Source organism: Girardinichthys multiradiatus, chromosome 17 (assembly GCF_021462225.1).
Source record: "Girardinichthys multiradiatus isolate DD_20200921_A chromosome 17, DD_fGirMul_XY1, whole genome shotgun sequence".
Classification (NCBI taxonomy): Eukaryota; Metazoa; Chordata; class Actinopteri; order Cyprinodontiformes; family Goodeidae; genus Girardinichthys; species Girardinichthys multiradiatus.
Window position 1 is genome coordinate 16727503 of NC_061809.1, and position 13437 is coordinate 16740939.

The 13437-nt window shown below is 37.1% G+C and overlaps 2 protein-coding genes across 6 annotated transcripts in view; one reads left to right on the forward strand and one right to left on the reverse strand.

Annotated features, from left to right (window-relative positions):
* The window catches only part of LOC124883254, a 40897-nt gene that overhangs the window by 7478 nt on the left and 19982 nt on the right, over positions 1-13437 (forward strand). The window lies entirely within an intron of this gene.
* The window catches only part of LOC124883256 (ninjurin-2-like), a 44223-nt gene that overhangs the window by 3629 nt on the left and 27157 nt on the right, over positions 1-13437 (reverse strand). The window lies entirely within an intron of this gene.

Genomic DNA, 13437 nt, shown 5'->3' on the forward strand with positions numbered 1-13437 from the left:
TCAGAACCTGACATTTATGACTTAATGTAAAGCTTTGAGTTGGCTCCAACCCAATTTAAGGTACTTAAAATTTGTAACAAATAATTAGTGTAATTTAATATTGATGTGCTTAATTACATGTTGTTTTCTCCTTGTATTACAAACCATGTCTTGAAAAATGCCTCTTGTAAGACATGATTCAATTCAAAATTCAAATTCAAAAATACTTTAATTCTCCCAAAGGCAATTAAATGTTGTTGTAGCTCATTATGAAGGTTTCCTCAAAGAGCTGTTGTAGATGCTGATGGCTTTGGGCAGGAAGGATCTCCTGTAGTGGTGTGTATTACAGCAGATCTGAAGAAGCCTCTGACTGAAGACACTCTTTTGTTGTACGACAGTCTGATGAAAAGGATGCTCAGGGTTCTCCATAATGTTCTTCATTTTATGAAGAATCCTTCTTTGCACAATGATCTCGAGAGGTTCTAGAGGAGTCCCCAGAAAAGAGCCAGCCTTCTTTATTAGCTTGTTGAGGTTTATTAAGTCTATGGCTCTGAGTCTGCTTCTCCTGCAGATGAAGGCAGAAGAGATCACACTCTCCACAACAGACCTATAGAAACACAGAAGGTCCTAATGTTCCTCAGGAAGTACAGTCTGCTCTGTCCACTCTTGTAGATGGCTTCACAGTTGCATCTCCACTCCAGCCTGTTGTCCAGGTGAACACCGAGGTATTTATACTCCTCCACCACCTCCACTTCTTCTCCCATGATGGAAATAGTGTTTGACCTATTCCTGTTTCTCTTAAAATCTACAATAATTTCCTTTGTTTTATTCAAGATGAGATGATTGTTTCCACACCATGCCACAAAGCGGTCCACCACCTTCTTGTCCATTTCTGATCCACCCCACAACTGCAGAACCATCCGAGTATTTCTGCAAATGACAAGAGTCTGTCTTGTACTGGAAGTCTGAGGTGTACAGAGTGAAAACGAATGGTGAGAGCACAGTTCCCTGTGGTGCTCCTGTGCTGCTGACCACCTGGTTAGACACACAACCCTTCAGTCTCACAAACTGTGGCCTGTTTGTTACGTGGTGTTTGATCTAAGAGATATGTTTGGCTGTGAGCAGTAGAGAAGGATGCTGAGCTTGTGTCTCAACTGAACCTATTGAAAAATGTGTTTAGTTCATTGGCTCTGTCCAGACATCCATCGGTCTGATCATCGTTCTGCTTGAAGCCTGTGATCCTCTTCATCCCTGACCACACATCTCTGATATTATTTTGCTGGAGTTTGCTCTCCAGCTTTTTCTTGTACAGCTCTTTGCTGTCTCTTATCTTGACCTTTAAGCTGCTTCTGTAAACTCCTTAATAATTCCCTGTCTCCCTCTCTGAAGGCTATTTTTTTCTTGTTAAGCAGGTCCTTCAGGTCAGTGGTAATCCAGGGTTTGTTAGTGGGGAAGCATCTCACCATTCTGGTGGGAATGGTGTTATCCACACAGAGGTTTATATACACACACACTCAGTCATGGCATTGATGTCTTCTCCATGTGGCTGGCACAGTCCATTCCAGTGTGTAGCCTTGAAGCAACTTCACAGGGCTTCTTCAGCTTCCTGTGACCATCTTCTCACAGTCCTCTTTATTACAGGTTGTCTCTGAATAAGGGGCTTATATTTGGACCAAAGAAAAACAAGATTGTGATATGATTTTCCTATAGGAGGTCTTGCTTTAGAGATGTATCGGTCCTTGACATTTGCAAATCCAACGTTTTGTTTTTTCTGGTAGAAGAGCTGACAAACTGTTGAAATGTTGGAAGTGTTGCAGAGTGTGAAGCGTGGTTAAAATCACCAGATATTGCCATAAATGCACTGGGGTGTTGTGTCTGGCACCTCCTTTTCAACTCATCAGGGATTTGGTGTTGTAGATGAAGTATTATTTGAGCTTTTGAGATCTTTGTCAGCTGCTCCCGGCTGTAAAACAAAAAAACACCCTGTTGCCATGGTGACATATTATAACAACTTTTATCCACCACAAGAGGAATTTGAGTTCTTAAAAAGAATTAAGTAAAATGAAAAGCAACACAGCCACTTCAACCTGCTGCCACCTTGAGCGGCGCAATTCTAGAAAATAGATGCAACATAATGACACTAGTAGAACAGGACTATGCCAGTGGCGAAATCCAGATTTAAAGACAGTTCCCCGGGCATCAAAACCACAATTATTCCCCTTTTTGTTGAGTTTTGTTCTTTTGCATCTCTAATAGTTCTAGATGTGACCCTATTGTGGCAAGAGCGAATGTCTGTCCAAACCCTGCGCTTTAGCCTCCATTCACATGATTTTGTTAGTGTGCCTCTCAAGAGACAGCCATCCATCTAGTTTTTCTACCTACCAAACCCTTCACAAGGATGAAACAATAGTTAGCCATTGTGCTATTTAAGCCAGTTATCGTATAGTTAAGTTACTTTTGATCCATTAATTAAAGTTTTTAATTCATGCCCAATAATATCAGTTTCTTTACTAAAATGGGAACTTCTAGTTTAGTGAATTATAATCAGTGAAAGTTCCTGGTGTGCAGAACATTTAGGAACTGTCTAAGCCCCGACATTATCAATGGGTCCTTTTGTGTGCATAATGAACATTGTGTCATATGCATTTACATTTTCTAATGATGTTTGGAAGTCACTGCAACATTTTTATTATGTTATGAAAGTCTCTCATTAAATGTATTATTATTGTTTTGTGCTGATTCTGCTACCACTGCTGTATCATAAATGGCATATTATTAATCATTTTCAACAGCATCAAAACAAAACAAAAACATGGATAAAATTAGTACCACGGCGAAAGAAAGACAAACAAACTACAGAAATAATAAAAAACTAGATGTCATTGTAATAATTGTTGATAAAAAAAAAGAATTTAAAGGTGGAAGTGGTGAAATAATAAGACAAACTTTTGAAAAACTTGTTTTCAACTTCATGAAAAATTAAAACACCCAGCAGAGGTCAGCAAAGACCAAAGATACTGCTGCAGGAAGTTGGAAAAAAACATAATCATGTGGGTGACTTGGTGCAGTGCTTACTCAGGTTAGAGGTCTTAGAAAGTCAAAAGTTTTTCAGCTATACATGTGTCCATCTTTATATTACTATTCCAACCTAAAAGGCAAAATGAAAAATGCACTAAAGTTACTAAGCACAGTTGGCAATTTCTATGATTTTTCAACTCCAAGAACTGTCTTATAGTAGTTTCTTTTTTACCTTGGCAACAATAAAGTAAGCAAATATTTTAACTAAACAAAGTAGTCTGATTTTTTGTAGGTAAGGGATGTGTAAATGTATAGATCCAAAATATAAAAAGGGTTTTGCAATTTAGCCTTATTAGAAGAAAATCATCCAGTTTGCTGATTCTTTTGGACTCGACTGAAAAAAACTATAAACATTTAGTTTATTCTCATCAGCAAGAATAAGATTTGGGTCACTCTTTCTTCAAAAAGCTTGCTGTCTTTAGCCAAGTTTAATAAATTGATTAAAAACAGATTTGATTGCAATACAGTCTGCTTTTAAGCAAAAGTCACTGGATAGAAGCGGTTCTATCCGCTGTGAAATAAATGATAACTCAAAAAGCGTGATTATTAAAAGAGGAGTACTTTGTATTGGAACTAATATTTTCATTGTAAGAAGATTTTAATTTATTGGTAAAACATTGTTGCCCTAATTAAGAATAAATAGTCATCATGAGCATCAACGACCATTCTTGAAATGAAGTCTGGGGCCGCATAAAAACAGTCCAGGGGCCACAAATGGCCCTCGGGCTGTGCTTTGGACGCCCCTGGTTCAGCTGTAAGAAAATCATTTTTGAAAATGCCAAGCTGTGGTGTGGTAATGCAAACATACTGCATCCCTGGGAGAATTATGTGACAGGGAAGCAGAAAATTATTACAAACAGACAGCGTGGAAAGAAGTCTGCTTGTCTGTTTAAGTATGTATAAGGATCTTATTGAGAAGACAAAAAAAGAAAACATAAAAGACCATTACATAAGCCTTCAGTTTATGACACAGCATGTGTTGGGGGTTGGAACCCTCTGCATGTGCTGTAGTCACTGTCGCCTCATAGACAATAAACTGTAAATACTCATAATACCTTAGTGAAGACTGAGCTGTAGATCTAAGCCCACAAATGGATTATTTCACCTAAGGAGGAGTCAGTGCAGCATAAATAATAAGTCTGTTTTTCTTCAGGCTGCAGAGACAGACCAACTAAAGGAATAAAGGAAGGCATGGATAACATACATAAAGGAGCTCACATGCAGACGCTGGACTCACTATACTTTATGACCTCATTTAGCTTTAACATACTGTGCTCTGCCAAAATAAACCGAGGGCTGACAATGTGCACGTTATTTTAGTTGTTTAACACAGTAAACCCTTTGGTACTTTTGTCTGGGTGCTTTGTGGCAGGAAACAGGCATCTCTGCATTTTCTATTTAAAATAAGAACAAAAAACGAAGCCTTAAATCACTCAAGCAGCAGCTGATGTTATCTTTTTCTGGATTTTGGTGTGTGGTTGGGGTTTTTTTTCCTGCTAGCACAAACCAACATGTGTTTTAAAGGCAGCCATAACTTGGTATTATAACCTCAAATGTATAGTGGTATGCCATCAGAGCTTTATTGTTTTTTTGTCAGACAAACAAAATACATAAATCTTTCTCCATTCTCTCTGGTGGTTATAGATGGCATTGAAATGAATTTAGGTCTAGCTAATATTTCATTGCAATTGCTGAGCCAAAAAAAGGTGAAGTAAAAAAAGAAACAATATACTTTTCGAATTAATAAACAAGTTCTCTTCATTGTTGTGCAAAATGTAGAAGGGAGGCTGTACGTTTTGGTGTGCTGAGATGATTCTTGACTTCTTCTGAAGGTTGTGTGATTCTGCAGAAAGATTGAGTCATGCTCAGAGGCACTAGTCATTAGTTTTGTTGTTTTGGTATGTTAGATAACAGCTGGCCTGGGCACTTAATTTGATGTAATACTTGGATCTGCTTGCCGCTTTATTGCAACAGCATGTTCGCACACTGAGAAATGCAGGAAAATGAATGATTAATTTGATTAAATGAAATTAATTTGAATAGATGACAGATAATAGTGTTTTTTTACATAATGCAACAGTTATTGGCACATTTGCTGTACAACATCCTTTTCTCAATTGGACAAAATCTATATTCTCCTACACTTTTACAAAGTGCTTGGTGACCCCAAGATGTCACTCTTTGTTCTCCAAAAGCTAGTTTTAAGGATATGTTTGACCTTGTTTATCATCCTCCTCACTGTAGATGGTAGCAGGTAAACATGCATCCTCATAGCATAGTTGCTGTTGTTTCATTTTATCCATTTGTATTTGTATCCCTTTTATTTATGGTTCTGATTATAGAAATGAAGAAGTTTAGGCAAGGAACTAATTTAGTTTCCAGATCTATGATGAACAACACACATCTGTCAAATATGAATTACATGCTCTCTTGTTTTTTCCCATTTTTAAGACTTGCTATGAATATTGAACTTCTGGTTACGTCATATTTGATTTCTTTGTGTTAGATTATGCTGCATAAAATATTTATTCATTTTAACAGCCTTAACGGATGCCAGTGGTCTTTTGATTTTTGAGATGGAAGTCGGGATCATTTGCAAATGACTTTTTGTATATAATTATTGTTACAATTCCTTTCCATACTGTTAATGATTTACTCTACTTTTGACATGTTTTTAAATAAATAATGTCACATAAACAGTCTCCTTGGTACAACAATGCAACAAAAAGTAGTGGAAATTCCAAGGAAGAAGGGGTATGAGCATGCACCACAACAAAGAATGGAGTATAAAGCGCTCGCTTTTTCTTTAGACATCACAGCCAACAAATCAAAACGCACTTAGCCCTAAAAGGTTTATGAATTTAATAACTTGGCAACTTTTAAGGCAGGATCCTTTGGCTGAAAAGACAATCGTTCACCTTCCTTTTCAGAATATTCAAAGGGCAGCCTTCCAGTAATGACAAAGGGACACGTACAGTATGCAGGATGTAAACACAAGGTTTTTGCCAAGTGAGATCATGTGGCCTGGTTTTTTCCTCAGTGTTGCAACACCACAGCTACAACACTACTTTCACTCTTGGCACACTTTCTGCTGCATTAACGCTGTGATTTTCCAGGTGCACTTTGACATCAAATAGTTCACTGGCATTGATAATTTGAAGTTCTGTGGCTGATCATACCTGTGGTTTAACCTCATGAGCAAAATGTAGGTTTTGCACTGCTGGAATGCCACAGGCAAAAAGAGAAAAACATAAAGTTAGCACGTATTTAATCAAGATGTTAAGTGTTCTCATTGGATAAGGTAAAACATAAATTGTTTATGGTTTTAAATTCTTAGTTTTGTAGAAAAGGTTTTGATTTAATTCCCCACAAAGCAAAGGTTTGACCCAGCTAGGGTAAATCTCCAAGAAACTATTCAGCAGTTCTTAGAATCAGCTCTGTCAAAACAATATAAATGCAAGTACCATGGTTTTTAGTTTTTCTTTTAGAGAGAGAAAAAAATAGGTATGGAGAAAAGAAGTGAGGAATTTAAAAAGCCACCATTAGAAATAGCCATTTTTCAGAATTTGGCACTTATGTAAACTGGCATGCATCCATTTTTTTGTCATAGGGGGACGCGTGGTCATACTTTATCAACATAAGCCTTGGGCATGCTGCCAAAACACACACATACCACAACCAAAACACTGCACTTTTACAGGCCATGTGTGTTCACTTAGTGTAAGGCTTGTGAGCATGCTTTATCATGCTTAATCTGCACTTATCTTCGTTTATAAAGATTTGCTCATAAATCCGTAGTTTAGCCTTTGTTTTTCATGACAAGATGAAGGGAAATAGGTCGTTATTTACAGCCTTACTGTACGAATGTTGGTAGAGGATGTCAACAAAGGATTCTTCTCAAAAGAGTTTAAATAATGTATACTTGCTCCAGCTGCATCTCTGTATCTTAAAATGATATAAAATTGATTCTTTTCACGTCTTTACAATGAAAAAAAAAAATTTATTGTTCATCATTTCAAGCACTTTCGCTATTAATATTTCTCCTCACTTTTGATACGCTACAAGAGATGGAAAAAATACTTAGTGGATCATGTCCACCCAGAATAAAAGCTACTCAGGACTTGCAAAGCCGTTATGGATAAGCACATGCGTCATTAGACTGACCGCCAGGATCTCACATTTACCTCAGCCTCACGAATGGAATGTGACCTGGCTTTGAGAGAAGAATTTCATCATACAAGCTTCTCAAAGGAACATTTATCATGTCATTCTCCCTGCTGAAAACCATATGATGAAAGGTTGCATATTGAGAATCAGAACAAGTATTGTTTCAACCTGTTTTAATCTAAAAAAGATCATCCTATGGTGGTGGCATAACACATGTTGACCCATATTCTTTCAGCTTAAGGTGGACTACTCTTATAAAACCTTTACATCTACAGGAAAAACAAGTAGAGGTCACACAGAAAGACTTAGGACCTTTCAGCAGTTGTACCTAACAATCCACTGTGCCCAATATAAAATAAAATTTGTCTTTATAATCTAACTATTCCTGAGAAAATCTTTCATACTTGATACTATGTGAATCATAGCACTAAAGAAAAAACATGGATCAGCCATAATATTTTCAGAGTTTCACAGGTGCAATAATTACCCTTAGCTGCTTATGATAATTTTAACATGCTAATGCTAATGTTAGTATGGTGGGTGAATCACGCTACACTGGATTATGCTCTATTTTCAGCGATGTGGTTTATCTTTGCAGTATGTTACAGATACAGAGGAAAGAGCTTAAACGCTTTATTTTAAAAAATCTGTCAGTGTAGAAAATTCTAGTCATTTTACTATTTCAGTCATTAAGTTTTATATGCAAGGTAGCCATATTGGATTTCTGGGTCAGGGTTGGTGAAATATCGCTGACTTTGACTTAAAGTTACAACTTTTACATAGTTTTATCTTAATTTCTCTAACTTCAAACTTGAAAATTTCCAGTTCTCAGTAAAAATGGAATACCTTATAATACTGTATCTTAAATCAATCAAGGCGGGCCAGCGGATATGATGTTTATTTGTATGACATAACAAAACGAACTCAAACAAAGTTCTCGGGTAATAAAGAGAGAAAACTGCACTTTGGTACACATAAATGCTTTTTCCCCATTTAGTTTATGAGGTTACTATTTATATAATAAACTTGCTTTCTCAATAATATAAAATCCCTGTAAAACTCTCACATCTGAAACTCCCTCATCCCCAACCGCGGTTTCAGGGCCATATCACATCATGTACACAATCTGTACCCAAAGTCCCCTTATATGCACATGTGAACAGTATGCATGCTTACTGTGTACCTGAATGAGGCACAAAAAATACTCCATGGTGCAAATACACACAGATCCACATGGGAGCACCCCCCTACCTTCCTGTTCTCTGCATGATTAGACAGGAAGTGCTCCTCCCCTGGATTCTAATTGGACAGAGTACCAGCCAATGGGAAGAATAGCTCGACTAGGAGTGGATCTCTGCTTCTCTGGAGCTCTTTATTTACTGTATCCTATTTTCACTCTCTTCGTCTCTGTGCCAGTATGTTTGACTATGTTAAATTTTTTCCCTTGTGCTCATTTTACCTAAAGGCGTCGTCTTTCTTTGATTTTTACATAACAGCCTTTGTGGTAAGGGGAATAGGAGGAAAACAAAAAATCGGATGACAAGAAACAGACGATGATAGAAAGAGGAAGAGAGTATGAAGGGAAGCTTTTAGGCAGTGTCAGAGGCATGAGTGCCGTTTCAAGAGACGTTATTGGAAATATTCATGGGGCAACACCTAAAAATGATCTTTCAGTAAATTCCAAAATTTGTTTTTAAATAAAGACATAGAAAGTGCTATTGCTACCTCAAATAATTTATCACTGGCCATTGGTTTTCACACTTGTGTCTGCCCTCTTGTATCCTATAGGGACTGCTGGGATAACCTTTAGCCCCCATTCAGATGTTGAAGAAGGCAAGGAGGAGGCCACATTCATTGCACTACACACATGAAAACATATATACTTGATTTAAGACCACTTACACACATGCAGGAGGCCATGAGCTATTCACCCCTGACCTTTGGCTCCCTGCTTGCTGCCTTATAATTAGCAAAACTGCCAACACTCTTAACATGTTGCATGCGTTTGGGGAACCCCACACACCCATTAGTTTTTTTATTATCCCACAGAGAGTTTGTTTTTGTACAACATGATTGGTACAACTGTAACTGCGTGTTCACAGTTTATTAGACATTAAAGCAGTGGTGTGAAAACAACCCTGAGTAAATACATATCGCAGCTTTTAAATAATGATGATTATTATTATCAAGGAAAAACCTCAATCCAAAACAACCTGGCCCTATGTGGAAATACTACTTGCCCCCTAAACCTCATAACTGCTTGTGCCACCGCTGGAGGCAATAGCTGCCATTAAGGATTTTTGATAACTGGCAGCAAGTCTTTTACATTGCTGTGGAAGAATTTTGCATTTCTTTAATTCACCCACATGGTAGTGGTTGTGAGCATGAACAGCCTTTCTGAGCTCATGCCACAGAATCTCAACTAGGTCAAAGTCTGGACTTTGACTAGGCCAGTTCAAAACCTTGATTCCTTTGTTAGCCATGTATAGACAGACTTGCTGGTGTGCTTTTAATCCTTGTTTTAAAGCATAGCCCAAGTGTTCATGTGCTTAAGGGCCCAAACTGATCTCCTGCAATACTTTCAGCAAGAGAACAGCTCTTGTGGTTTCATCAGTTGTGTGAACTGGTCAAAGATCCTGAGTAGCAAAGCAGTCAAAGAGCATCACCCTACCACTACCATGTTTGACTGTCGATATTATGTTCTTTCACCTAAATGCTATTTTAGTTTTAGTCCAGATATAATGGGACGCACACCTTCCAGGAAGTTCCACTTTTATTTTATTTTATTATTTGACAAATGTGAGATGTGCTTTTGTTTTCTTTTTGGTCAGCAGTGGTTCTGGCCTCTGAACCTTCTCATGGATTTTACTTTGCCCAGTCTCTTCCTTATTTTGAAACATGAATCTTGACATTAATTCAAGCAAGTGAAGTCCTTAGAAGTTGTTTTTCTTTTACCTCATGGATGAGTAGTCCATGCATTCTTGTCATTTGTGGATACTTGCTCTCACTGTAGTTCGCTTGAGTGCTAAAGCTTTAAATATGGCTTTGCAACCCTTTCCAAACCCTTTCATCAGACTGTCATTCAACAACAGAGTATCTTCAGTCAGAGACTTCTTCAGATCTGCTGTAAGCCAGATCATTACAGGAGATTCGTTTTGAATGATTTGGGTCTTGCCATATCGGTTTATTCCTTTGTGTTGGGTTTCTTATTTGTTTTTGTGTTTCTGTTCTCTGTGCCTTTTGGTCAAGACTCCTATGCTAGTATAATTTCCCTTTGGTTTGTACATTCTTTGTATTTAGTTCAGCTTTCTCTGTTATAATTAGTGTCAGTGTCTCAGCTCCTTGCACTACCCAGCTGCCTCTCATCTGCTAATTAACTCACCTGTCTAGCATTCCACTAATCAAGCTCCACGGTATAAACATTTCTTGGTTCCCCCAAGCAGAGTCAGATCCTCCTGTTGTTTTCGGCAGTCTCTTTCTTTGTTCCTTGTGGTTCTCCTGTGAAACTCCTGAGAATTATCCCTGGATTCTATATTCTGTAAGTTCTTAATTTTTTTCATGTTTAGTGAAAATTGCTCATTTTTCATTCACCTGTCTCGTTTCACTATTCTTAACAGTTTGGTTTGGATAGCCTTTTTCTTTTAATAAATGAAATAAAACTGCATTTTTGGTTCACTCACGTTATTTTTGCTTGGTATAAAACATTGGTGATGATCTGAAACATGTTGGTATGACTGAAAAGCAAAAACAGAAGAAATCTCTAAGGATGAAAATATTTTTTCACTGCACTGCAATTAACTTTGGTTCTGTCTTCTTTAAAAGACAGATGTAGAGAAACATGAACATTAGGCATTTAACAAGATCTCATGGCATGAGATATTATGATTTTTAAAATGCCACAATATTTCTCAACAAAGTGATGTCCATCCAGTTGGTCTCTGCATGTAATATTTTCTGTTGATGTTAGCCTAGGCTATTATAATAAACCCAAACTATAAAAGTGGGCATTTTAGTCTTGACGCGCAGTTGGATCTATGTTTAAGACCTTTATTTTGAAGTAAGAAAGGAAGTTGTACTTGAGTCTTTTGTGTCTCCGAAGTAGACTAATAATCTTCACATCTTTTTTGCCAGCATTGGAGAAATGAAACAGCAACATATAACATACAAACTATTTGTGAGCACTTTGAGAAAACCACAACTAGGTAACAAACATCTGCTAACAATGGCAGAGTTAATTAAGTTCATTAATTAAGCTTGATCATCTTTGTTTTGAAATCAAATATTGGTGATTATATAAACCTGATATAAGTCTACACTGACTATGGATTCTTAAAAACAAATTCGAAATTTATGAAATGTTTCTCTACCTTTTTTAAATTACATAAAGTAATTTTTTTCTTAGATCAGCATTACCTTTTGAATCAGTTTTATGGACTAGTCAATCTAGGGTGGAATTTTATACAATAATTACAGATTCCTTAAAACACAGTTTGTGATACGTAAAACCTTTATTCTATTTGTGAAAACAAACTGTGGATTCTTATTTTTCTCAAAATAAACAGTAAAGTTTGGGTATGTTTGAGAAATAAAAACAATAAATAAATCCTGAACTTGCTGACCTGTGACCTTTTGGTATCAGACCCACAGCAGTGAAACAAACTTGGACAGACTCCATGTGGGGTCACCACATGGAGAGAAAACAGAGTCAAAGATTTATATTGTGACTGAACTCAAGAAAGAACATGAGAAAAATTCTCGTAACCAGAGCACCAGTTTCTAACTAGGACCTCTAGAGTGTGTTTTGTTTTCCACCTGGGCCTCTCTGTCACCTGAGAGGAGCACAGGAAGTTTGGCTCTGATCTGATATCAGCTGATGGCCTTCCTGACTGAGTTTCCCATATCAGTTCCTCACCCAGCTGGCTGCTTCTGCTCTGCATGCCTTACTTGGGCAACCCAGTGGTCTACAGATCACATTACAAGTGAATCATTTCATGTGAATTTGCATAAATGTCTTTTATCAAGACATGTAACATAATTCAGTGGCATACTAATAACTAAACTTGGCAAAGCCTTGCTTACACAGAACGTTTCAAACACAAATTACCCTCAAAATGCTGAACAAGGTAAAATCAAGACATTGCAGTAAAACAAATTTAATTAGAAATCAGGATTATCTAGTAAAAATGGTGAGATCAATTTGTAAACACTGGAAGTAGACTGTAGCACAAAGGTGGTCATATAAAACAAATAAATGAAGTCCTGACTGTAAATACATAGGAAAACATAAACATTTATAGAAGTGTGTGTGTGTGTATAAATTAAACAATGTAATGATCCATGGTACGTTAATTCAGATCATTTTGGGGTTCTGATGTTTGTTTTAGGCTTCCGTTCCTGTGTTCATTACTTTTTAGGTCCTGTCATATTGGTTTGTTCCTTTGTGTTAAGCTTCATTCTTATGTCTTGTGCTCTGTGATTTTAATGTATTCTCTTAAATTAGTGTTAGACTTGTAGTCCCTTGTATGTTTTGGGCAGGTCTTTGTTTTCTGTTTTAATTAGACTCCTTCCCTCAGTTCCCTCAGCTGTTCAGCATTCTCCTGATGAAACTTACCTGGTTTCCATGTCACTGATCTTACCTCCTCTCTATTTAAGCTCGCTTGTATCCAATGATTACTGCTGGCTTTTGTTATATTTTACCTGGTTCCTTGTCTTGCACTTCTTGTGCCCTGCTGTAAGATTATTTTGTCTTTATTAAATCCTTCTATTCACCATGCAGCTGACAGGTTCCTGTCTGCAACTTCCATCCTGTTATAACCTGACTAACACATGAAAGACTAAATTTAAATAATTTCTAACAATATTTGTATTTATTTATTCATACACCTAAGGGCAATTTAGAGTGACCAATTAACCTAACAGGCATGTCTTTGGACTGTGGGACCCACTATGGAATAAGCGGTCGAAAATTACTCACTGACTTTGTATTTATGTTATATTTGTTTAATTTTCACTTTTTATGACATCTATTTCACCCAAACCTTGACAGAGATTTAGTGAGCAGTGAATAATGGCTGCTTAAATAGCTCTTGGTCATACAAACAGAGGAAACCTCATCAAAGACCGACAAACAGTTGTGGTCCAAACAAAGCATAACTGTAGAAACAATTATAACACAATTTATAGAATGACTCAGTCACATGAGGACTAGTACAT